Source organism: Schistocerca serialis, chromosome 1 (genome assembly GCF_023864345.2).
Source record: "Schistocerca serialis cubense isolate TAMUIC-IGC-003099 chromosome 1, iqSchSeri2.2, whole genome shotgun sequence".
Classification (NCBI taxonomy): domain Eukaryota; kingdom Metazoa; phylum Arthropoda; class Insecta; order Orthoptera; family Acrididae; genus Schistocerca; species Schistocerca serialis.
This window is the reverse complement of record NC_064638.1, coordinates 919,146,925-919,174,232: the sequence shown is the minus strand read 5'-3', so window position 1 is coordinate 919,174,232 and position 27,308 is coordinate 919,146,925. Positions and strand designations below refer to the sequence as shown.

The 27,308-nt window shown below is 39.8% G+C and overlaps 1 protein-coding gene and 1 pseudogene across 2 annotated transcripts in view; both read left to right on the top strand.

Annotated features, from left to right (window-relative positions):
* LOC126412333 (venom carboxylesterase-6-like) overlaps window positions 1–27,308 on the top strand; it is a 237,306-nt gene that overhangs the window by 91,584 nt on the left and 118,414 nt on the right. The window lies entirely within an intron of this gene.
* LOC126427240 (5S ribosomal RNA) lies at window positions 25,418–25,535 on the top strand (annotated as a pseudogene).

The window sequence follows — 27,308 nt, the reverse complement described above, 5'->3', positions numbered from 1 at the left end:
TCCATGTTTCAGCGCCATATAGAAGAACACTCCATACAAGACATTTTATGAGTCTCTTTCTGAGTTCTCTGTCCATACCGCTGCAGAAGATTCTCCTTTTCTTATAAAACGCCTCTTTTGCCATTGCTATCCTTGTTTTAATTTCTGTGGTGCACTTCCAGTCGGTGTCTATCCTGCTTCCAAGATACTTAAAATTTTGCACCTGTTCTAGTTTTTCTCCATTCAGCACAATTTTTAGTTCCTTATTTCCTCCTATTGCCAATACTTTTGTTTTATTTGTGTTAATTTTCATTCCATATTTTTTTCCGTTAGTTGTAATGGTGTCCACCAAATCCTGTAATTCTTTTTCCCCTGTGGCTAGAAGGACCATGTCATCAGCAAATCTCAAGCACCCTACTCTTCTTCCTCCAATTTCTACTCCTTTGTCATCTAATGAGCATTGGTCAATCATATTTTCCAAGTACAGGTTGAAAAGAGTAGGTGATAAACAGCATGCTTGTCTTACTCCTTTCCCTAGTCTGATCCAGTTTGTACTTTCTCCTCTCACTTTAACTGAAACTTTTTGATTAAGGTACAATGAGTTTATAAGTCTTCTGGTTTTCCAGTCCACTCTCTTTTCCCTCATAATAGTCGCCAGCTTGTCCCACACCACATTGTCAAATGCCTTTTCTAAATCGATGAAGCACATATATAGGTCTCTTCCTTTTTCAATAAACCTTTCTTCTAAGATTCGTAGGAGCCCTATTGCATCTCTGGTGCCCGTATTCCGTCTAAAGCCAAACTGCTCCTCGCCGAGATTCTCCTCTATTACTTTTTCAAGTCTTTTATTAATTATTCTTAACATCACTTTGGCTGCATGTGAAATGAGGCTGATTGTCCTGTGCTCGCTGCATTTCTTGGTTCCTTGTTTTTTCGGCAATGGAATCATTACTGTTGTCAAAAAGTCCTCAGGCCATTCACCACTGTCATATATTTTATTACATAATCTCAATATTTCTCTTATTCCATTGTGGTTCAAGCATTTTAGTATTTCTCCCGGTATTGTATCTGTACCTACTGCTTTGCCATTTTTCATTGCAGCAATAGCAGACTTTACTTCTTCCATTATGATGGTCGGTCCTTTCTCTTCATCACTTACACTGTTGTGTGATTCAAGTTCCAGAGTTTCTGGTTTGCTATTTGTGTCATATAGCTCTTTTATATATTCTTCCCATCTCTGGAGAACATCGTCACGATCTTTATACACTACCTCTTCGTCTTTACTCAAAATTTCCATAGTAGCACTTCCTGCTCTGTTTTGTTCCCATGTCATAGTCTTTACTCTGTTGTATAGTAAGTCGTATCTTCCTTTCCTGTCCAGTTCTTCAATTTCATCACATTCCTCTTTTAGCCATTTTTTCCTAGCCTGCTCTGTTTCTCTTCGCAGTTCGTTATTTAACCTTCGGTATATCTTTCTTGCATCTTCAGTGTTCTTGTTTTTCAATTTTCTTCTCTCCTCCATCTTGGAAATCATTTCTTGTGTGACCCATGGTTTTTTTGACCTTTTCCCTTTTACATATCCTATATTTTGCTGTCCTGCTTTAATGATTCCTTCTTTCAGCATATTCCAGTACTCGTTGGCATTATCAGGTGCTTCTTTGTCTCGTAATGTGTTTAGAAAGTCCCGAGACAGCATTTCTGTAATTTGTTCTTTGTTGGACCTTATCTTCTCTAGATCCCATTTCTTCACCATTGTCGCCTTTTTCAGTTTTTTCATTCTTATTTCTATTTCTGCCATAAGTAAGTTGTGGTCACTATTAATATCTGCACCTGGTAATGTGTGCACCTTCTTGATTCCATTCCTGTATCTTTCTTCTACCAGTATAAAATCGATTTGGTTTCTATATTTATCCCCTGGTGATTTCCAAGTGTAGAGCCTCCTCTTATGGTTCTTGAACCATGTGTTTGCCACTATCAGCTGCCTTTCCCTGCAGAAGTCAATTAACCATTCACCTCTGTCATTTCTCTTTCCAAGACCATGACTGCCTACTATGTTTCCCTCTTTCCCTTCTCCCACAATGGCGTTCCAGTCTCCCATTACTATTTTGCAGCATTTTTTATTTTCGTCCATTATTCTCTCTATTACATTGTACGTTTCCTCTACAATTTGGTCATCATGTTCTGAAGTTGGCATATACACCTGGACAATCAGTAAATCTTTTTGTGCTCCTTTCAGCCTTACACCAATAACCCGGTCATTTGCATAGTTTACATATTCCACACATTTAGCCAATTCCTTTGTCATAATCATTCCTACTCCATTAATTCCTTTTACTTCTCCTCCTGAGTAGTAGAATACATATTCATCTGACTGCAACTCTCCATGTCCATTCCATCTTACTTCAGCAACTCCTATGAGGTCCATATGATTCTTTTCCATCTCTCTTTTAAGGTTTTCTAGTTTTCCTGCTTGTAGCAGAGTTCTGACATTCCAGGTACCAATTCTCGTTTTGATTTTTTGCCTCCTTTCAAGTTGTCCCCCCCGGAGATCCGAATGGGGGACTATTTTACCTCCGGACACTGATTTAACATGAGAGGAAGCCATTTTTTGTGCATAAAATGGAGACTGCATTATGCAGGGAAGATAATCTGCGGTGGTATTCCGTTGCCTTCCGCAGTTCTGGAGGCCGCCCCTAACATGGGATACAGACGCCTTTTGCAGCCGCCCGCTCCGGGTCAGACGCTGCATGAGAAGTATAGGTTGGAAAATGAAAGACCCCTAGCCCTCGAAACCTAATAGCGTCAGGGTCGGAAAAGAACAAGAGCTGGCCGAGGGTGGCCAGATAGGAAAGATAAGAGTGAGGAGCCTGGCATAAGTAAGTGGAAGCAATGCCAGGACTCAGCTCGGGGCCCCGTGGTCGCCAGCCACGTATCACTAGGTGTGACTCCCTGAGGTGATATAATTAATATAGTAATATAATTAAGTAAACATGGCGGCAAGTATGCACATAGTCTCAAATCGCTCTGTAATTTGTGATTATATTTTGTGAGTGAAGTGGACCATATTCCATAAAATTGTATTAAATGGATTAAGAATTTGCACGTTCAATCATAAGTCACACACATTGTTTCTCACAATCGGGAGTTCTAAATAACTGTGACTGTGGTATGGAATGCAATGGGTAGCACAAGAATCAGAATCAGAATTTTTATTACCCCATAACATACAAAGTCAAATCACAGATCTGATTTACTGGGGACTCGTCAACATTACATTTACATTACAATTTCAATTTGTATATACAGTATTACAAAAACAATATATCAACACTCCAGTTTACATGTATTACAAAGTAATATATAACAACAGCATTTAAGTAGTCAACATATTTTTACAATCATTTATTTTACACAAAACTGCTAAGCTTAATTTACAGGTGATTTTTCCTTGCTCAGACATCAACATCATTATTCAAAAATCCTTCTATGGAGTAATAGCATTTCTCCACTAATAACTTGTGCAGCTTTGGTATCAGTTGCCTTAGCTCCACGTTGTTTATTTGTTTCTTTTTTAGCATATTGTAGATTGTCATACCCATATATTCTGGGGTTTGTGCATATAACTTTAACCAGTGAGTAGGAAGCATGAAGTTTGTCTTATTCCTAGTCTTGTATTGATGCTTAAAATTGTTGTCTGTGAATAACAAAAATAATCAGTTCATTGATGTACAAATGGGGGCACTTAATATTTTTAGATTTCTTAACAGTGGGCGACAAGATTCTTTTGGTCTTGCATTACAAATATTTCTAACAATTGATTTTTCCAATTTTAATATTCTAATGATTTTGCTTTTAATATTCTAATGATTTTGCTTGTATTACCCCAAATGTTAATGACATACCTTATAACAGATTCAAAATAGCTGTGATAAACTACTTTTCTTATCTCCATGCTAGTTGAATACGACAAAATCTTCATAGTAAAGGTGAGACTGTTTAACTTATTTGCTAAGTATTCTGTATGTGAAGACCAGGATAAATTTTGGTCCAAAAGTGTTCCTAAAAATTTGACACAATCTGATTCATTCAGTTCCTGGTTTCTACAGATAATATGAATTTCATTTATCTTAGAGCTTCTACTTTTAAACTGTAGTAAATGTGTTTTCCCAATATTCAATTTTAACCCATTTAGTTGGAACCAGTTTTCTAAACTGTCTAATAGATTTGTGACACTTGAGGGAATTTGTTCTGAGTGATTGCTTTCGATGAAGGCTGATGGATCATCAGCAAATAAAACTGAGTGTAAATTTATGTTTAGTGGAAAGTGATTTATGTAAAGTAAGAATAAAATTGGACCCAGAATTGAACCTTGTGGAACGCCTTGTGAAATAATCATCCATTCAGAGAAGAAATTTCCCTTGCTGGATGATATAACTACTCTTTGTTTTCTCTTTGTGAGGTATGACCTGAACCACTCTAAAACACGACCTCCAATTCCGTATTTTTCCGTTTTAAACAGGAGCAATTGATGGTTTACACGCTCAAATGCTTTTGTGAGGTCACAGAACAATCTTGCAACTTTGCTATACTTGTCAAAAGCAGATTGTAAACTCACTTATGGTGTCTATTGTATTTTTTACTTTCTGAAAGCTGTATTGATTATGTTACAGTATGTTTGAGTTTTCTATAATTTTTTTAATTTGCGTTACTACCACTTTTTCAAATATTTTTGAGAAAATTGGGAGAATAGAGATTGGGTGGTAGTTCCCCATATCTTCTCTTGAGCCTTTTTTGAATGAAGGTTTTACCTCTGCATGCTTCAGGGCGTCTGGAATGTGGTCTTCTTCAAGTGATTTATTGATTATTGAGCAAAGGGGTTGAGCTATTATCCTTGCAACTTATTTAAATACTTTAATAGGTTGCCATCCCACCCTGCAGAATTTTTGTTTTTGAGCTGTAATATAGTGTTCTCTGCATCTTTGGCTGCAATTATTTTAAATTTGTTAAAGCATTCTTCTGCCTCCTGACCTAATTGTACTTTTTCAGTACAACCATTTACATGTGTAACTGATTTTGATACATTTATTAAAAAAATGTTAAAAGATTCTGAAATCAGAGCAGTATTTGTTATAGCTTTATTTCCCACCTTAATTTTGGAAATAACTTTGCTGTTAGTTCTCATCCCCAGTTCTGATTTTACGACAGACCAGACTGCCTTTCATTTGTTTTCATGAACCAAGATGTATTTATTATTTAACATTTCTTTTGCAGCTTTCACTACCCTTTTAAATAAGCCTTTATACAGTTTGACATAATTTATGAAAACAGGGTCTTTGTTGTATTCCAATTCCTTGTGCAGTTGTCTTTTCTTCAAAATGGATATTTTCATTCCAGTGGTGATCCAATTTAGCTTATTTGTCACCTTTGTGTGGAATGCTCCAAGTGTAAATATTTCTTTAAATACATGCAAGAAACTTTCTAAAAAGCTGTTAAATTGTACAGAGATTGGAGTATCATCTTCAATTTGCCACTCAACCTCTTCTAATTTAGAGCAGGACTGTTTTAAATTTTTAGCTGTAAAATGTCTTTTGCAATAAGTATTTTTAGTACTTGGTTCATTTGCATTTCCTATTTCAGTGAACGGAGTAGAGTGGTCTGAGTGTCCTACTTCCACACACAACTTCTTTGCATAATCATATTTATAATTTGTTAAACTGTTATCAATACAGCTTCTTATATTTTCGTTTTTTCTTATGATTTCCATGAAGTTTACCTTGAAACCAAATTTTTGGATTAAGTCTGTAAAGTTTATTGACTCATTTGTTTGATTTAATAAATTTATATTGAAATCAGCTGCTATTAATACCTTTTTCTTTTTCTCATTGATGACTTTCTGTAAAAGATTTTCTAATTTTGGCAAAAATAATTTTGTTATCTCTGCACCTGGATTTCTATATATAGAAACAATAATAATGCTTTGTGGTTCTAGTTCAGTTGAGCAGCTTTCAAATACCTCTTCTTCATTTAGAAAATTGAAATCGTCTTTTACTTTATACACTACAAAGTTATTTACAAGTATGCACTAGCATAAAACTTGAGGCTACAAAAACTTGAGGCTGCATTGAAATTTTTTAACTTATTTAAAATTATGATACTACCTCTTCTAAGCCTATGCTCGTTTAAACAAATAATTTTAATATTTTTACTTTCTGAGAGTAAAATTTATAGTTTATCAATTTTATTCATTCTTTCATTTTGATGGGCTGTAACCATGCCGTTTATGTTCAAGTGCATTAAAAAAGTGCTGTCTTTGTTGCCTGAGGTTTCAAGAATAGCTTTCTTTGTAGGATTTTTGCACTTCCTATTATCTTTTTCCTTATTTACAATTTTTGTTGGAAATGTTTGGGAACCAGTACAATCATGAATACAAACTTTTCTTACTTTTGCATTTGCCTTAGGCTCACTGGCACTAAAAATCCTTTAAGTGCAATGGTTGTTTGATTTTTCTATTTGGGAATCGAGTGGTTGTATCTGTCATACTGGCTGCTGGTGTTGGATTGATTTCTGCTGCTGAGCTGGCTGTTGATGGTCGGATGGTTTCTCCTGCTGGGAGTCGGATGGTTGTTGCTGTCATACTGGTTTGGTTTCTGCTGCTGGTCTGGCTGTTGATGGTGAGATGGTTTCTCCTGCTGCATCAGTACATAATATCTCTTCAAGTTGGTGAGAGTGATCTGCTTCTGCTAACAAGATTGTAGTTTTTTGCTTAAACCAATCCATAATTGGTGTTTTTCTGTCGATTTTTAAGCTTGGTGTGTGTGTCCTCATGACACAGGTACTGGTAAATAGTTTTTCTGCTAAAAGTTCTTTTCCTAATTTATTTAAATGGAGTCCATGATCTGTGAAAAACCTTCGACCTAAGGCATGTATTTCAGTAACTTCTACATTCTGAAAGTCAGAACGTATTTCAGAGATCTGTTTGTTAGCAGCACAAATTTCACAGTTTACACACGACCACATAGGCAAGTCATAACGAAGTGGTATGTTTACAACACGAATAGTGGTGTGTATTAATTTGTTTAAACAGTTCTTTTATTAACTTGTACGTTTCATTCCGATAAACATCGTTTGAGCCACCTTAAATTATATCAAAATCATCTTTAATGAAGTTTGATATCAGAGCAGAATTTGTTTGTCCTGCTATATCACAAAACGGCGCTCCTGGTTTGACAAAGCCTGATACCTTTCAATTACATTTTTCTGTCAACAGTGCAGAAATTCCACATCCGTGGCTATCACCTAACACACAAAGATCGTTTGTTACTTTTTTTGCACTCAATGTTATGGAAACATGTATTTACCCAGAAGCCATGTTATGTTTCTGCACATTTCCTACATCTAATATCTTCCCTAATTTAGACTCCGTGTTAGATATTGTTACACATTGTCTACTGTTGTGTACACTGGTAGACCTACTAGTATGTCTATTTGATTTGTTGTGGCTGTTATTTTCACTCGGAAGTGTGAGTGATTTTTTTACGCACTTTTCACTATTATTTCTCACTGACTCACTCTCAGGAGCAAAGGTTTGCATTTTCATTGTTGCACCCTTAGTTTGCTTTCCTTTTTGAACTGAATTATGTGTTGTGGTATGCACGTTGTGTTGTGAATCGTGTTTTATGTTGGATGCCTCAAATTTGTAGTTTTTACACATTTCTTTCTTGGCTGATTCTCGTTTCTGTAGTTCGTTTGTTATTACATGTATAATTCTTTTCGAATACTGAAGTTCCTTTCTTACTAATCTGAGTTCATACTTTAACTTTTCGCACACACACGTTTTTAACTGGTCTCCATAACGTCACATTCAGTACGAAAAGAATCGCTACATACCCACTTTTTCACTCTATTCGTTGCATTTACACACGCCAGTGAAATATACAGGGCAGATTTGCAAGCGAATGTAGAGAATTAACTTAGGAAAGAACTCGATTATATTATAAAATACGCTAGAACGTTCCCCGATTCCGGTGCTAGGTTCCTTACATCTCCTGCTTAAATTTGCCCCAGATCAGGTTTTCCCGCGGACATTTTACATTCCGGAAGTTGATGCACCTGTAGTGGGCCTCGATTTTCTTCATCACTATTCCCTCTCCCGTAATCTGCAAGCCGGCTGTCTGACTCACGTCTCAGGTTCAAGTGTTCCTGGTGCGTCACAACATTCCCCCCCTCAGCCCGAAGTTCCTATTGACTGTTCACACTCTGCCCTTTCAGAGTGTATGTCACTTGCTACAAACCTTTCTTCTGCTCTCTCAGCTTTCTTGCGCGAGCGTTCAGACGTCGATGCATTGCGCACTCAGAATGTCGACCTGCGTGTTCGCATTGACGAAGTCCATGCACAACTATTGCAGACACAAGAGCAGCTTCTACAACTCCGCACACCCACTCTTGCAATCGTGGACAAGCCTCCGCAGCCTGGTCATTGTGCCACAGCTGTGATTCCATTAACGGTTCGGCACCCCCCCTGCTCCTACCCCCCTGCTCCTACCCCCCTGCTCCTACCCCTTCTGCTCCTACCCCCCCTGCTCCTACCCCCCCTGCTCCTACCCCCCCCTGCCCCTACCCCCCTGCCCCTAACCCCCCTGCCCCTACCCCCCTGCCCCTACCCCCTCTGCTTCACCCACGTTTTTGCGTGCAATTGCCAATGGCACGTGCCACAGAATAAACACAACTGAAGGACCCCCTGTGCAGCATAAGGCGCAGAAACTTCGCTGTGCTAAAGACATTGTTAAAGATCTTTTGGATTCCAACATTCTCCGTCAATCTGATAGTAACTGGTCGTCACCAATCCATCTCGTGCCGAAGAAGGATGGTACTTTCCGCCTCTGTGGTGACTACCGTGCTCTTAACGCACGCACGCACTATCATCGATAACTACCCTATCCTCCACATTCAAGATTTCACCCAGATATTGCATGGTTCCCAGATGTTCTCCGTTCTCGATTGTAGCAAAGCATATCATCAGATTCCCATGTTCCCCAACGACATTCCCAAGACAGCCATAATCACTCCATTTGGCCTCTTTGAGTACTGTTCCATGCCATATGGTCTCAAAAGCGACGCACAGACATGGCAACGCTTCATCGACGCTCTGTTGTTTGACCTCCCTTTCGCCTATGCCTACTTAGACGATATTCTGATTTTCTCTCCTTCACCTGAGGAACACACTCTCCATGTTTCCAGAGTGCTTGCACTGCTCGCTGCTAATGGAGTGGATATCAACCACAAGAATTCTCAGTTTAGCAGTCCTGAGGTCACCTTCTTAGGTCACACAGTCACGGCCAAGGTTGTCTGCCCTACCTCCTCTCGGGTTGAACTCATACTTAGCCTCCCTTCGCTGAACTTCGCCGTTTTCTAGGCATGGTGAACTTCTACAGGCGCCACCTGCCCCATGCTGCGTCTATCCAGATCCCACTGATCGGCACTCTGGCAGGTAAGGATACTAAAGGCAAACGCAAACTCATTTGGGCACTGGAGATGGCCGATTCATTCAAAAATCTCAAAACCGCCCTCTCTAAAGCTGTCACACTCGCTCTCCCCGCTCCCGATGCACCAATTTCTATTACAGCTGATGCGAGCGACACTGCAATTGGTGCGGGCCTTCAGCAACATTTATTGGATACCCCCCAACCCCTCCGTTTCTTCTCCAAGAAATTAACCAAATCCCAGTCCAAATGGTCCTCTTTCGACCGTGAACTCCTCGCCCTGCACGAGGCAGTCAAATATTTCAGAGCCGATGTCGAGGGTCGCCCATTCATGATTTATACAGATCACAGACCCTTGGCAGATGCAATCCGTAACCCCTCACGCGATCTCCCCCCACGACGCTTCCGCCATATGGATTTCATATCCCAATATTCCACTGATGCACAATATATCTGAGGCGCTGACAATGTAGTCGCTGACTACCTGTCTCGCGTCAACATCATCACTACCCCACTTGACCTTACCGACATGGCCCGCCGGCAAACCAGAGACCCCGATATTCATGCCTTGCAACAAGACACAACCTCTTCCCTCAAACTGGAACAACGTGCATTCCCAGGCACCACAGAACCGGTCTGGTGCGATGTTTCCACTTGTAGCGCCCGCCCTCTTGTACACGCAGCTCTCCGCCACTCTGTGTTTGATGCACTCCACAACCTAGCTCACCCAGGCATCAAAGCGTCCACCAGATTGGTCACGGAAAGGTACGTCGGGCCCGGTGTTAAACATGATAGTAGGATGTGGGCTCACGCCTGCATACCATGTCAGAGAGCTAAAGTGGGCCGCCATGCACTTCCTCCGCCAGGCACTTTCGACATACCTAAAGGACGCCTGCGACATGCCCATATTGATATTGTAGGTCCCCTCCCTCCCTCCAAGAGGTTTTGATATATCCTGTCCGTTATTGATAGGGTCACTAGATGGGTCGAGGCAGTCCGTTTGGAAGATATTTCGGTTGAGTCTGTGGCTCGGGCCTTCATTGCCACTTGGATTTCCCGATTCGGAAGCCCTACCTCACTGACCACCGACCAAGGTAGGCAGTTTGAATCACAGCTGTTCGCCTCCCTCTGTTCGTACTGTGGCGTCGCAAAGTTTCACACAACCGCTTATCACCCCCAGGCCAATGGACTTGTGGAGTGCTGGCACCACACGCTTAAAGCCGCACTTATGTGCCATGGTGGCCAGTGGTCTGAATCTCTCCCCTGGGTTTTGCTAGGCCTCTGCACCACATACAAAGAGAACTTGCAAGCCTCCCTCGCCGAGATCCTTTACGGCGAGCCTCTGATTTTACCAACTAAATTCGTCAAGGATACACTGCTACCAAGCTCTTCCGAGCTCCCAGCACTCGTCGAGAGCGTCCAAGGGCACATCGCACTCATCAAACCCCCCTTGCCATCTGCCCACTGTAGGCCTCGTGTGTTCGTGCATAAGGAACTGGCCACATGTGAATTTATCATGTTACATGACGACACAGTACAGACAACCCTGCAGCCTCCCTACACTGGTCCGTTTAAAGTCCTGTCACGAGGCCCTTCCACATTGTCGATACTTAACAACGACAAACCAGTAACTGTTTCACTCCACCGGGTGAAACCTGCGTGGACCTTGCAGGAGCACTCTGCAAGTGACCCCGATGTACACGACACCTACCCTCCTTCCCAGGAATCCCATCATGATTTGCAGCCTACATCACAGGCCGGACGACCCATGGTTCCACCCCGTTGGCACAGGGATTATGTCCTAGCTTCAGTCAAGCTTGCTACACCTACCCCCAAGTGTTGTGTGTGTGATTTCACCATAGACAAGTGCTTTTGTGACCATCAAGTGTCCCACCCCCACCGGGCTGGCACAGGACTTGGCGCACCACCGTGCTCCGCACTGCAAGGGGGGGGGGGGGGGGGGGGCGGCTCTGTGGCGACTATCGACTCTACGAGTGAGATATCTTCGCCATAGCAGGCTCTCTGACCCACGTGGACTTATTGTGCGCCGCCATATTGCTTCCCATTATGTTGTGTGCTGCCAGCTGTATAAGACGTTGTAAATATTCTCGCATAATAAAGTTGTATTAATGCATGTTGGTGTGTTATTTAATGATTGCCGCTGCTCCGCACATCAGGAATAACCACAAACGCTTGAAAACGTGGTAAGAAGTGTGAGAAATTCCTCAAAAATCTGGCCTTCAAGAGTTCTCAAATACCAGTCAAATAAGCAGCACACGACCAAAAACCAAAACAGTGGAACTTAATGTAAAACTAAGTAATAGGTTTAGAGTGGTTGAAAAAAACACTGAGGAGAAAGAACAATCGAATTGTACCGTGATTCACACAGACAGTTCATGGTCAACGCTAAATTGCGCAAAACAAACAGCCCTACTATTTGTAAACAAAACTAAAAAACATATGTTAGAAAACAGACATGAAATCCATATTCTAGCAGACAGCCATGGAAGAGGTGCAGCCGAAATTATGATTTCTAATAGAACAGGATTCAAGGTAACAGGCATAATCAAACCAGCAGCGCCCCTATATGAAGTTTTAAATAGCTGCAAACAATCTTGACGAATGACAGCACATGTGTAATAATTGGAGGCGCCAACGATATATACCTCAATAAAACTAAATGTGCTACAACAGTTTTAAAGCAAGTAATTTGTAAAATGCCTGAAGTGAAATTTTTTGCTGTCAGTATCCCTCTTAGGTATGATCTCATGGAAAACTCTTGCGTGAATACTGAGTTTATTACCGCCAACAAACTTTTCGTCGAGATATGTCGAGGTTAGCCTAATGCTACATATGTTAGGATAAATAGTGATTGCAGAGAGCATTTTACAGATCATGGACTTGACAGAAACATGAAAGGGAAAGAAGTAGAACGAAATACTATCACACTGTCTGAAAACGACCTTATTACAGTATCAGCATTAGTGGAAATAGGAAGACCTGATGTTCCACAATCATTGGTAACAACATTAGATTCTTCGACGTTAGAAGAAGTAAAACAATCTGAAGTGTCGTCCAGTACAGCAGCCAAAACAGCCAACTCATCAGTGGTGTCGAAATCATCAAAAACAGCTGAACCATTATCATCAGTAGCATATGTACCACCTTCTCCAGCAGGTTCAAAATCAATCAGAAGAACAGAGGCAAGACCAGTGGTACAAAGTGCCACTCGGACATCATCAACAGAAGAAAATCAACACCATCAAAGCATTATTTATCAGCTTTATACACAGCTTCAACATCCACAGCAACATCAGTGCCAACTGTAGTTCCAGTTTTAAATGAAACTAGTCTCAGCAAAAGTTCCAGTATCAGTTGGAACATCAGTTACAAATATGGATCCAACATCAAAACTGGCAGCATCTCCAACATCCACAGAAACATCAGCTTCAAAAACACCTCCATCATCCACTGAAACAGCAGACACAACAACAGATACAGCGAGTATGGTAGCACTTCCAGGGGTAAGAAGTACAAGAAGCAGGAAACGTGTAATTCTTAAGGATTTTTGGTACCCAGCCTCAACAAGGAACAGCCAGTAACATTGGGAAGCATAAGTACACACTCCTCTCAAGCTAATTTTAATCATTTAAAAATAATGAGCCTTAATATACAGTATATTAAAAATAAAACATTAGAACTTGAGATAGCAGCCAGTGAAGCTAGTATAGATTGTGTTTGTATTCAACAACATTGGTGCATGAGTTATGAACTATTTGCATTTCCCCATACGAATTAGTAAGTCATTACTGCAGGAAGGAAACAAAACAAGGTGGTGTTTGCATTTATGTGAAACGTGGAGTAAAGGTTAAAAAATGACTGTAACTGAGTCCTTGAGCGAAGAAAACAACATTTTGAGGCTGCAGCAATACAGTTAAATATGTAAAAGAGTAAATTAATAATAATGTCAGTGTAGATCACCATGTGGTGATCCTGCAGTTTTTAGAAATAAGTTAGAGGCATTGTTCAGTATATTACATGATAAAAAAATAAACAATAATTATAAATGGAGATTTTAATGTCAATTACTGACAGAAGGTGCATCCAAAGGTCAGTTCCTGAATGTTTTACAGAGTTTCAACTTGCATCTGCATATAACTGACTCTACACAAGTAACAAACTCTTCAAAAAGTCTCATAGATAATATTTTCACAAATATAGATACGATAGATACAGATGTAATAAATGTTGACCAAGGAATATCTGATCACAGTGCACTCATTCTTAGATTTCCCATAGCCCCTGTGATCAAAAATGGTTCATATCAAATGTAAAAAGAACCTTCTTCACAAATAGTTTCAGTCACTTCACAAATTCACTGATTAACCTATCATGGGCAGAAGTACTGTTACAAACTAGCGCAAATGCTGCATATAATGTTTTTACTTCCCTGATTATGTTGAATTTTGAAATGTGTTTTCCTAAAAAAACGTGTCAAAACAAACGCATATGGACATTTACATGCTAACTCCTGGATCACAACAGGTATTAGAAATTCCTCCAGGAACATGAAAATGCTTAACTATAAACTAAAAAGTTGTACTGACCGCAAGTTTAAAGAAAATGTAACAAACTACAAAAATATATAGAAAAGTAATTACATAGCAAAATTATTAAGTAATGATAAATTAATAAGAAAATCAGGTAATAAATCAAGAACTACTTGGGAAATTGTGAAAAGGGAAATAGGTAAGGTCCTCAACGATCAGGAAATAGCATTCAAAAATAGTAAAAATATTGAATTAAATGATGAAACACTGGCAAATTACATAAATAATTACTTCTTAAGTCTACCTTTGTCATTGTTAACTCCCACAAAGGATAATGAAATATTAAAGGTGATAAAGAGTCTAAAATAAAAAATGTCTCCAGATGTGGATGAAGTGCCTGTGTCAATAATAACGAACTTGCCCAACAAATTATAAAGCCCCTGGTACATATTGACAATTTGTCTTTCAGTGCAGGTGTGTTTCCTCAGAGGTTGAAGATCTCTAAGGTTAGACCTCTGTTTAAAAAAGGAGATACACACCAGGTAGAAAATTATAGACCAATATCTTGTCTCCAATCATTTTCCAAAATTCTAGAGAAATTAATGAAAACCAGATTCGTAAATTACTTAGATGCTTACAAACTTCTGGACTGCAATCAACATGGCTTTCGCTCAGGCCAAAGCACAAAATCAGCTATCCATGCCCATACTGAAGAGATTTCCAGGAATCTCGACACCAAAAAATGTGTGGTAGGAATTAAATTTGATCTATCTAAAACTTTCGATACAGTAAATCACCAAATTCTGTGAAACAAGATGGAGGCAATAGGTGTAAGGGGCATTGTGAGGCAATGGTTTGAATCTTACCTTCAAGATAGAACTCAGGTGATAGAAATCATCGCAGAACATAAAAATCAGAAAATCAAGTGGGTTTCAGATACAAAGAAATTGGAAGTAGCCATCCCACAGGGTAGGGTTATTGGCCTGTTATTACTCTTGATTTATATAAATGACATAAAAAATCCAAATATTTCTACCAAAATAATGCTGTTCACAGATGACATGAGCATAATTATAAGTGATGATAAAAAATAATTTAACTCCACAACTGGCAGAGTCCTGAAATATATACAACAATGGTTTAATGCTAATGGATTAACACTTAATCCAAGTAAAACCAGTTATATACAGTATGGCAAAGCAACCCAACATATTGATATCCAGTTAAAACTAATTGATAAGGAGATAGAGACTGTGCAACTCACAAAGTTTTTGGGCATGCACATTGATCAAAACTTAAGATGGGAAGGCCATCTCAAGTATTTATCCCACAGGCTCAATTCAGCATGTTTTGCATTGAGGACATTATCTAGAGTATACAGCACAGACTGTACTAGACTAGTGTATTTTGCTTACTTTCAGTCCATTGTGTATTATGGCATAGTGTTCTGGGGTAAAACTAAATCAATCTTAATAGATATCTTCAAAATTCAGAAAAGAGCTATACGAATCATAAGACAGTTCTCCAAGAACTCATTGTTGGCCCCTTTTCTAACAACTACAAATACTCACAATAGCATCACTGTATATATTCGAAAGCATTCTCTGTACAAGAGCACATATGAAAAATCTACATAAAAATGAGGACTGCCACAATTATAATACTAGAAGTTATAAGAATTTGTATGTAGAAAGGGTAAGGACAACACAAACCCAAAAGCATGAAAGTTATTTTGGAATAAAACTTTACAGTGCTCTGCCAGTGTGCATGATGGAAATAATAGATGGAATAAAATTAAAGACTTAGCTTAAAAATTACCTTTTAAGCAAAAATTTCTATGACATAGATGAGTACTTTGATTGTGTGTAAATTTATTGCCAAAAATTTTAATTTATATGTCTAAAATTGTACTTTTAAAAACGCCTTGAACGGGATATTCCATTATTATGTTTGTAGTACTTGTACTTGTATGATAACTTTGTTGTGACAATTCCTACATCATGTAAATGATTTACAGGAAGATAATAAAATGAAATGAAATGAAATATAATGTGTACTTCAATGCTTGTCCACCCTATTCTGGAGTATTGCTGCGTGGTGTGGTATCCGCATGAAGTGGGACTGATGGATGACATCAAAAAAGTACAAAGAAGGGCAGCTCGTTTTGTATTAGCACAAAATAGTGGAGACAGTATCATAGACATAATTCGTGAATTGGAGTGGCAATCATTAAAAGAAAGGCGTTTTTCGTTACGACGGGATCTTCTCATGAAATTTCAATCACCAGTTTTCTCCTCTGATTGCGAAAACATTGTGTTGGCACCCACTTACATAGGGAGGAATAATCATCACGATAAAATAAGAGAAATCAGGGCTCACACAGAACAATTGAAGTGCTCGCTTTTCCCGTGTGCCGTTCGAGAGTGGAACAGTAGAGAGACAGCTTGAGGTGGTTCATTGAACCCTCTGCCAGGAACTTTATTGTGAATTGCAGAGTAATCACGTAGATGTAGATGTAGATGAAAAACTATTATACTCAGAGCACACTCACAATTAAGTAGAAACCACTTAGTTAGCATATCACACTTTGGATTCCAGAAGGGCTAGACAATTGTGAATGCTATTTACACATTTGCCCACCAAACATTAAAAGCCTTAAATTATAAAATACAACCATCTTATATTTTCTGTGAGTTTTCTAAGGCATTGCATTGTGTAGATGATGTTACTCTCTTAGAAACGGATTCCCACACCACTGGTTTGATTCATAATTAACAAATAGAATGGAAAAAGTTGCGCAGAATAATTCAGAAAATGTTAGGGAGGTAGAAAATTTTACTGATAGTCGAAATCGTAAGGGAGTCCCACAGGGTTTAATTTTAGGTCCATTGTTATTCATGAATATGGATGATCTTAACATTCAACAAGGAAAATTGGTAACCTTGCAGTTGATACTCCTGTCATAATAAATTCCATTAGATCGAAATAAACAGAAGAGGTTGTTAATATTGTTTTTCAAAGGATTATTAAGCAGTTCCCTGAAAATGGACTCTCCCTTTATTTTGAGGAAAGGCACTGTATTCAGTGCTGTACAACAAGCAGTCCTATCAATAAGTGATGCAGCACATAAATAAGAGTCAGTAAATAAAATAGAATACTCCAAATTTCTGGGTTTACATATTGATGAAAACTTGAACTGGAAGAAGCATATCACTGAGTTTCTCAAACAATTAGGTTTTTAGTGCTCTACTATAGATGGGATGCAGAATGTACAGTAACATGGTCCATTTATTATAACAAAGTCGGTACAACAGAGCTACATCTGGACTAGTTGAAGACATTAGCTACCCAGTCTGACAGAAGTCGTTCGCATGTGGTCTCAGTCAACTGCCACAGTTTATTGTCATAGAGTTCCCACAGAGTCCTCTGTCCATAGTGGGTAGCAGTGTGATGGGAGGTGCATGGAATATGGAAGGACATGGAACAATGTGGAGGCAGAGATGTATGATACAGCAGCACCTATGTTGTTCAGCCTCCCCCTAAGAACCATGGACCTTGCCATTGGCGTGGAGGCTTGTGTGCCTCAGCGATACAGATAGCCGTACCGTAGGTGCAACCACAAACGTGTGGTTCCTGAAGAGGGGCAGCAGCCTTTTCAGTAGTTGCAGGGGCAACAGTCTGGATGATTGACTGATCTGGCCTTGTAACACTAACCAAAACGGCCTTGGTGCGCTGGTACTGCAAACGGCTGAAAGCAAGGGGAAACTACAGCCGTAATTTTTCCCGAGGGCATGCAGATTTACTGTATGGTTAAATGATGATGGCGTCTTCTTGGGTAAAATATTCCGGAGTTAAAATAGACCCCCATTCGGATCTCCAGGTGGGGACTACTCAGGAGGACGTCGTTATCAGGAGAAAGAAAACTGGCATTCTACGGATCGGAGCGTGGAATGTCAAGTCCCTTAATCGAGCAGGTAGGTTAGAAAATTTGAAAAGGAAAATGGATACGTTAAAGTTAGATATAGTAGGAATTAGTGAAGTTCGGTGGCAGGAGGAACAAGACTTCTGGTCAGGCGAAAACAGTGTTATAGATACAAAATCAAATAGGGGTAATGCAGGAGTTGGTTTAATAATGAATACAAAAATAGGAGTGCGGGTAAGTTACTACAAACAGCATAGTGAACGCCTTATTGTGGCCAAGATAGACATGAAGCCCACACCTACTACAGTAGTACAAGTTTATATGCCAACTAGTTCTGCAGATGACGAAGAAATTGAAGAAATGTATGTTGAAATAAAAGAAATTATTCAGATAGTGAAGGGAGACGAAAATTTAATAGTCATGGGTGACTGGAATTCGGTAGTAGGAAAAGGGAGAGAAGGAAATGTAGTAGGTGAATATGGAATGGGGCTAAGAAATGAAAGAGGGAGCCGCCTGGTAGAATTTTGCACAGAGCATAACTTAATCATAGCTAACACTTGGTTCAAGATCCATAAAAGAAGGTTGTATACAAGGAAGAAGTCTGGAGATACTGACAGGTTTCAGACAGATTATATAATGGTAAGACAGATATTTAGGAACCAGGTTTTAAATTGTAAGACATTTCCAGGGGCAGATGTGGACTCTGATTACAATCTATTGGTTATGAACTGTAGATTAAAACTGAAGAAACTGCAAAAAGGTGGGAATTTAAGGAGATGGGACCTGGATAAACTTAAAGAACCAGAGGTTGTACAGAGTTTCAGGGAGAGCATAAGGGAACAATTGACAGCAATGGGGGGAAAAAATACAGTAGAAGAAGAATGGGTAGCTTTGAGGAATGAAATAGTGAAGGCAGCAGAGGATCAAGTAGGTAAAAAGACGAGGGCTAGTAGAAATCCTTGGGTAACAGAAGAAATATTGAATTTAATTGATGAAAGGAGAAAATATAAAAATGCAGTAAATGAAGCAGGCAAAAAGGAATACAAACGTCTCAAAAATGAGATCGACAGGAAGTGCAAAATGGTTAAGCAGCCATGGCTAGAGGACAAGTGTAAGGATTTAGAGGCTTATCTCACTAGGGGTAAGATAGATACTGCCTATAGGAAAATTAAAGAGACCTTTGGAGAAAAGAGAACCACTTGCATGAATATCAAGAGCTTAGATGGAAACCCAGTTCTAACCAAAGAAGGAAAAGCAGAAAGGTGGAAGGGGTATATAGAGGGCCTATACAAGGGCGATGTACTTGAGGGCAATATTATGGAAATGGAAGAGGATGTTGATGAAGATGAAATGGGAGATACGATACTGCGTGAAGAGTTTGACAGAGCACTGAAAAACCTGAGTCGAAACAAGGCCCCGGGAGTAGACAACATTCCATTAGAACTACTGACGGCCTTGGGAGAGCCATTCCTGACAAAACTCTACCATCTGGTGAGCAAGATGTATGAGACAGGCGAAATACCCTCAGACTTCAAGAAGAATATAATAATTCCAATCCCAAAGAAAGCAGGTGCTGACAGATGTGAAAATTACCGAACAATCAGTTTAATAAGTCACAGATGCAAAATACTAACGTGAATTCTTTACAGACGGATTGAAAAACTAGTAGAAACCGAGCTCAGGGAAGACCAGTTCGGATTCCTTAGAAACACTGGAACACGTGAGGCACTACTTACGCTACGACTTATCTTAGAATCTAAATTAAGGAAAGGCAAACCTATGTTTCTAGCATTTGTAGACTTATAGAAAGCTTTTGACAATGTTGACTGGAATACTCTCTTTCAAATTCTAAAGGTGGCAGGGGTAAAATACAGGGAGTGAAAGGCTATTTACAATTTGTACAGAAACCAGATGGCAGTTATAAGAGTCGAGGGACATGAAAGGGAAGAAGTGGTTGGGAAGGGAGTGAGACAGTGTTGTAGCCTCTTCCCGATGTTATTCAATCTGTATATTGAGCAAGAAGTGAAGGAAACAAAAGAAAAATTCGGAGTAGGTATTAAAGTCCATGGAGAAGAAATAAAAACTTTGAGGTTCGCTGATGACATTGTAATTGTGTTTGAGACAGCAAAGGACTTGGAAGAGCAGATGAACGGAATGGACAGTGTCTTGAAAGGAGGGTATAAGATGAACATCAACAAAAGCAAAACGAGGATAATGGAATGTAGTCGAATTAAGTCGGGTGATGCTGAGGGAATTAGATTAGGAAATGAGACACTTAAAGTTGTAAATGAGTTTTGCTATTTGGGGAGCAAAATAACTGATGATGGTCGAAGTAGAGAGGATATAAAATGTTGACTGGCAATGGCAAGGAAAGCGTTTCTGAAGAAGAGAATTTGTTAACATCGAGTATAGATTTAAGTGTCAGGAAGTCGTTTCTGAAAGTATTTGTATGGAGTGTGGCCATGTATGGAAGTGAAACATGGACGATGACTAGTTTGACAAGAAGAGAATAGAAGCTTTTGAAATGTGGTGCTGCAGAAGAATGCTGAAGTTTGGATGGGTAGATCATATAACTAATGAGGAGGTATTGAATAGGGTTGGGGAGAAGAGACGTTTGTGGCACAACTTGACAAGAAGAATGGATCGGTTGGTAGTACATATTCTGAGGCATCAAGGGATCACCAATTTAGTATTGGAGGGCAGTGTGGAGGGTAAAAGTCGTAGAGGGAGACCAAGAGATTGATACTCTAAACAGATACAGAAGGATGTAGATTGCAGTAGGTACTGGGAGATGAAGAAGCTTGCACAGGATAGAGTAGCATGGAGAGCTGCATCAAACCAGTCTCAGGACTGAAGACCACAATAACAACAACATGTTGTTCAGAAGTACGGTGCAACACAGCGACTGCAACCTTTATGAAATATGTGAAACGTAATCACAGTTGCCAATGTAGACCAACACCACCTGCATAACAGAATGATGACAATGAAAAACTTTGTCCGAATGGGACTCTAACCTGAATTTCCTGCTTATCACAAGTGATCACATCCCGGTGTGGCATAATTTTCACTGTCGTCATTCCATTATGCAGTTGATAGTTATCCATATTTGCAACTACAAATACATTTCATGTATTTAAAAATGGGTTTAGTCACCACAATGCCTGTTCCAAAAGAACACTGCATAGTACTTCTGAACAATACAGGCACTGCAGTATTGTGTTTATCCACTGACACCAGGTAAGCAACTTTCAATTAAAATGTCGCCTCTGTATGTGAATATACATAATACATATGCGAGTGCAGGTTGCAGACACATGGCTGATGATATATGGAAATTTGAGTCTGTCTGTGAAAACTGCTCACATAGCCTAATGGTAGGGCAACCACTCGTGATAAGCAGGAAATCCAGGTTCGAGTCCCGGTCTGGCACAAATTTTCATTGTTGTCATTCCATTGTACAGCTGATGGTTGTCAATAATCGCAACTCCGAATACATCTCATGTAGGCAGAGAGAGCAGCAGGGCACCATGCTGATGTGATGGATGTGTTGTCATCTCAGGCAGTGTCGGAGAGGGGATGTGATGGATACCACGTGGTGTTCAGGTGATAGTTATGAAGACACACCAGCACATGGTGGGGACAGCTGAAGCATGACTATGTGGTGTTGTCGGAAGTTGGAGAAGTGGCGGTGAGATCACCAGGGATTGACGGCATTGCTGAAGGTGCATGATCTGAAGAGGGCAGTTGGGAAGCTGTGATGGTACGGAGACCATCAGCAAGGAAGTGAGAGGTAAGAGCAGAGGAATCAATGTCATGAGGTGTCGTAATAATTTCCTTGAAGTGACGGGCGACAGAATCGTTTGTGCTTTCAATGCTGCCCCTTGACAAGGAGTTCATTGTCGATCAACTTAAGATTTATCTATTCAAGAGGAAACTCGTGAACATCAAGGCACAACTCGAAAGCTGAGGATATGGCATCAGGAGGGAGTGAGTTGTCTCTCAGAGTAGCGGAGAGAGGGTTGGAAGGGTCATCGCTTGGAAAAGGTTCTTGCAGAGACCTTGGTGTCTTAAGGCGACTGACAGACAATGTTGTAGTTTCCCATGTAACAGTATGTCAAAAGTGCAATCGTACTGTCAAAGTACCTTATAGGGGACTTAGTAGGGCGGGTTGCAAGGCTGGTTAGATTGTATCGTTTTGCAGTATCACAAACTCGCAATCTTTTAGAGCTTTGTGGAGAAATATGTTACGCACGTTTGCTGAGGAGGGGGAGTTACACAGAAGTGGGTGATGTGGCATTTTCCTCGCAAAACCACATGGGCAGATCAGAAGGCATAGTCATCTGTTGTGGGAACACAGTCAGTGGGCAAGGAAACCACTTGCCATACAAAATTTCAGCAAGCACAGCTCCAAAGTCTTGTTTGTGGGTCGTACGCACTCCCAGGAGTATTCACAGTAGGCCTCTGAGCAGCATCTGCCGTGGCATGTGACAGTCAGCTTTAAAATGCGATGCCATTGCTCGATGAGACTTTTGCTCTGTGTATGATATGCTGTCATTCTAGATCAAAATGTTTTGCCCGTGTTCCACTACTCGAGGAAAAGGCCCCATTCGAACTGCTGTCCTTGATCGATGTGTAGGTACATGATGAAGGACCCCACGGATATGGTAAAGTCAAAATTTATAAAAAAATGAAACAGCAATAACGACAGAATCAAAGACGGACTATAAGCGTTGGCAAAGACATTAGTTATGAATGCGCAGTAAAGCGCATAAAACGTCATTCACTTTTTTGGTACATGATTTTGTTTCACTCTCTCGTATGTAGAGGTTTGGGTAAGATATATTGCTGGGAGTATGACACGCTACGAGAGTTTTGTGTCATATGTTTCTGAACAAGAGAAGACTTAATAACAGTATTAAGTATTTTTATTAAAATGAAATAGAACCAAGTTAAGAAGAACTCGTCATGTTTACATCATCTTGAGAGGAACTGGTGTTCCCTGGAGTCAGCTGCATGCATCTACAATTAAAATGGAGGGAAAGAAGTCCACGGTCATATTTTCGTAAAGTTAACAGAAGGGCAAGCTTTCAGAAGCGACAAATATAAATAAAATATGTATCGTGATGGACACAGAAAAAGAAACGACGCAAGGTAAAGTAAATGAACATAGCACAATTTCGTACACGCAGAACATTTCATAAAAATATGTTGTAGTAATACTCTCTTTTCATTGCAAACGAAAGGACAATTACCAATCAATTCCTTTAATTTTTCCTTTTAATTATATATTTTTTTAATTATTATAATACATTGATCATTATGGATGTGGGACAACCAAAGTACAAAATACATGTGTCGATAAAGGCTTTGGTAGTGGCTTCAGCCTTAATGTTTTTACAATATTGCAGTGGCTGTGTTATTCTGAATTATGATGCAGAGTTCCAAAGGAACAGCAGTGTATTCTCAATTGCGAATATGGACATCCATCAACTGTAGAATGAAATTGCAATGAAAATTTGTGTTGGACCGGGACTCGAACCGAGATTTCCCACTTACCGCACGCAGTTGCCTTACCATTTGGCTATTCGTGCATAATTCACGGCCAGACTCAAACTCGCGTATGTCGTCAACCATGTGTCTACGGCTTGTCCTCATACATACATTATATATATATATATATATATATATATATATATATATATATATATATATATATATATATATATATATATATATATATATATATATATTTTTTTTTTTTTTTTTTTTTTTTTTTCCATACAGGTGAGACAGTCTACTTGAAAGTCGCTTGCCGGGTGTTGGAAGATAAATATGATATTGTAGTGCCTGTGTTTTCTGAATACGATGCAAAATTCCTTTGGACATGCATGCATGTTTCAAAATACAGCACAGACACATTATGACATTTTTTTTTGTTCGCACACTCCATGTCTATGAAAAGTAACAAATTCTTTTTCAAACTTCAGTACTTTGTCCATGCTGGCGTTGGAGAGTAGAGACCACCACAAGATATAGCATAATGCTCTCCTACATCAATTTTTCCTACTAGAAAACCTAACGATTTATCAATGTTTTGGCACTTACAGCCTGCAGTGTATTTCACCACGGCTGGGACTACAGACTCATCTCACATTGATACCACATCCGTTAGTAAATTTTCTTCGAAATTCACAGATTCTGAGATTTCTCATTCTGGCTATACATCAACAACATTTACACAGAGGTCACTGGTAATGAAATTAAGGGACATAGAAACTGAGTCGATTTCACACTGAGAAGACTGCATTTAATTTTTTAGTAACTGATGTGTTTCCTGAGAAAAAAATATTACTTGCATTACTCATCAATATAAGAAGACGCACGGTGTTAATTACTTCTAATGGCATAGGGTTATTGTAAAATATATCTAATCCTTGTACCCTATAAAAAAATTTTCTACCAAATCTTGATTTAATCTGGACTTTCATACTTTCTACACTTTCAAAAAGACCAAAGATGGATTGTACTGATGTGATAGAACGTTTTTGGAAAGGCAACAATCTTTCTCTGTCCCCTGCTCACATTCGTGAACAAAGGTCTAGGAATCTCTTTAGGGTATTCTCCACAATTGTGAGATTCATTCCACATCCCCTACGCAGAGGTGAACAGTCATGTTTTTGAATTCTAGAGTGCAGGCCATCGAAGGTGTCATTAACGAGTTCAGTAGAATCACTTTCAATATGTTTGTGAAGAACATAGTTCAAGGCCTCAGCTGTTTCTCGTGAAAATAGGCATGCTGCCATCCTTGCATTCTGCCTTGTTCGTCAGCTTACATGTAAGTGAACATCAGTAACGTGGTGGCTTGAGGTTTAAAAAATTCCTGTGTAGCTACCTTATTTATTTTGGATCCATTAGGTAGCGTAATGCCTCTGTCCATAAAATGGTTCCTGCTGGACTTACGAAATATGGTCTACCTGTACTGACAGACAATTCCTTCCAGACTTTTATTTTTTTTTTTTTCACCCGTACCACAGCTACAACATATATTTCCGTTTCCTCAAGTATCTTAATGATGCTCTGCAGCACACTACTAGTCATAACTGTGTCGAAATCTTAATAAAGTGATCGATGCCACTGCCTACACAACCCATGAATCATGTAAAATTGAACATCTGAATGTGGACTGACTACTTGTCCTCCAACATATCATATGCTGCCATCAACATTCATTTCGTCAAATGTCAAAACTACTAGTCTCTTTTGGTTAGTAGAAGTGATTGACTTAGCCTTCAATAAACACAGGATATCTTCGAGAATACCTGGTCTACATTTTAATTCCTTCGTCCATATCTGAAATGTTGCCGTGTGCGGCAAAGGCATTTTTCACAAATACGCATAGGCCTAATTGTGCTTTTGGCGAGAGAGCTCTTAAAGTCAGTGCATGGGCGATGTCTTCTGAATTCCATTTTATCCTTTTGTTTTCGGGCAACGGCCTTGCCGCAGTCGATACACCGGTCCCCGTCAGATCACCGAAGTTAAGCGCTGTCGGGTGTGGTCGGCACTTGGATGGGTGACCATCTGGGCCACCATGTGCTGTTGCCATTTTTCGGGGTGCACTCAGCCTCATGATGCCAACTGAGGAGCTACTCGACCGACTAGTAGTGGCTCCGGTCAAAGAAATCCATCATAACGACCAGCAGAACGGTGTGCTGACCACATGCCCCTCCTCTCTGCATCCTCATCTGAGGATGACTCGGCGGTTGGATGGTCCCGATGGGCCATTTGTGGCCTGAAGACGGAGTGCTGCTGCTGCTGCTTTTGTTTTCGTTTAAAAGCCACCATATATTCCCCGGTGTAAAACATTTTGACAACTCTTTGCTCCGATCTGCGATCTTTCTCAAACGATTTTCAAGAAACTTTTCTGTAATAAACTCTAATTCTCGCACATCTTAAATAGTTTAACTCGTCAGATTCATGCTGAATCGCCTCTCGTTTCGTTAATGGTCATTGTTGTTGTGATACTTCGGTAGTAGATAAACTACTGCAACGAATTCGTAGATTGCAGTGAAATATAGGTATCGCTATAAATTTGTGTTTGGTGCGTGTTAGGTTACATGTTGCTGCGTAAATGTAAATAATATATTGAATTATTCTTTAAACTTGGAAGGATTTCACTGTCTGTTTCCAAACTCGAGAAAATGGGATGTATGTAAAGCACACAGTCACGAACGCATGCATCATTGAAAAAACTAGATTGAAATATTCATATTTCATATGAATTATATACATTGCTATATGTAAAAAGTGTACAACTTTGCTTCCGCCGGTTGCGGGTAGGTGGAGACAACAGTAAGTAACGGTCGAAAGAAACAAATCGCAGACGTCAGACAGTTGGCTTGGACCTCGGTCAACATAACCTCATTCAAATATTAGTCGATTTGTGTCTGCATGATAAAGTTGTTCTTAACTGAAAAAGTCAGTTTACGAGAATAATTCTCGTCATTTGCCGGACGTGTTACTGTTTTGTATCAATATGAAGAAAACAGCGGCTGAGTCTCATCGAAGTATGTATGGTAAGGGTGGTATTAGTGAAAGAACATGTCGTGAGTGGTTTCAACGCTTCAAGAACGGTGATTGTAACGTCGTAGACCGGCATAGTGGTGGAAGACAAGATGGAAACAAGAGAAGCTACTTATTCCTCAAATCATGAATCAGTGTCTCCTCAATTACCTTCTTGGTATAGCTGACAACTCCAGACCATTCCTGTTGTGTAACATTTGCAGTGGCTTCTTTTGTCAACATTTCAACATTACTTTCCACCAAGGCTCATATACTATGTCAGATTAAAATGAACATAATACGGAGTAAGCCAGATTTAACTATTCCCTTTACCGTTAACCAGTTAACAAGGCTGGTAGCATGAAATTTTGGCTTGTACAGCACTACAAGTTCCATTAATTTGGTCTTCAGGCCACGGGTGGCCTACCGGGACCATCCGACCGCTGTGTCATCCTCGGTGGAGGATGCTGATAGAAGGGGCGTGGGGTCCACACCGCACTCCCGGTCGTAAGATGGTATTCTCGACCGAAGCCGCTACTATTCAGTCGAGTAGCTCCTCAATTGGCATCATGAGGCTCAGTGCACCCCAGCAACTTTATCTCATGGCACATTTCTTTGTATCCAGAAATAATATCCGTTTTCTGCCACTGCATTGTTGGGGCTTTATGCATCACAACAGAATGGCATGGCGTTTTCTTCATTACTATTGTCGAATTATGAAGAATATTTTGCAGCAGACCGTTATCTTACCAGCCGGTGAACGCGTTCTTGGACGAAATTTTTATTGCAAATTTCGTATTCATATGTACTGCACTG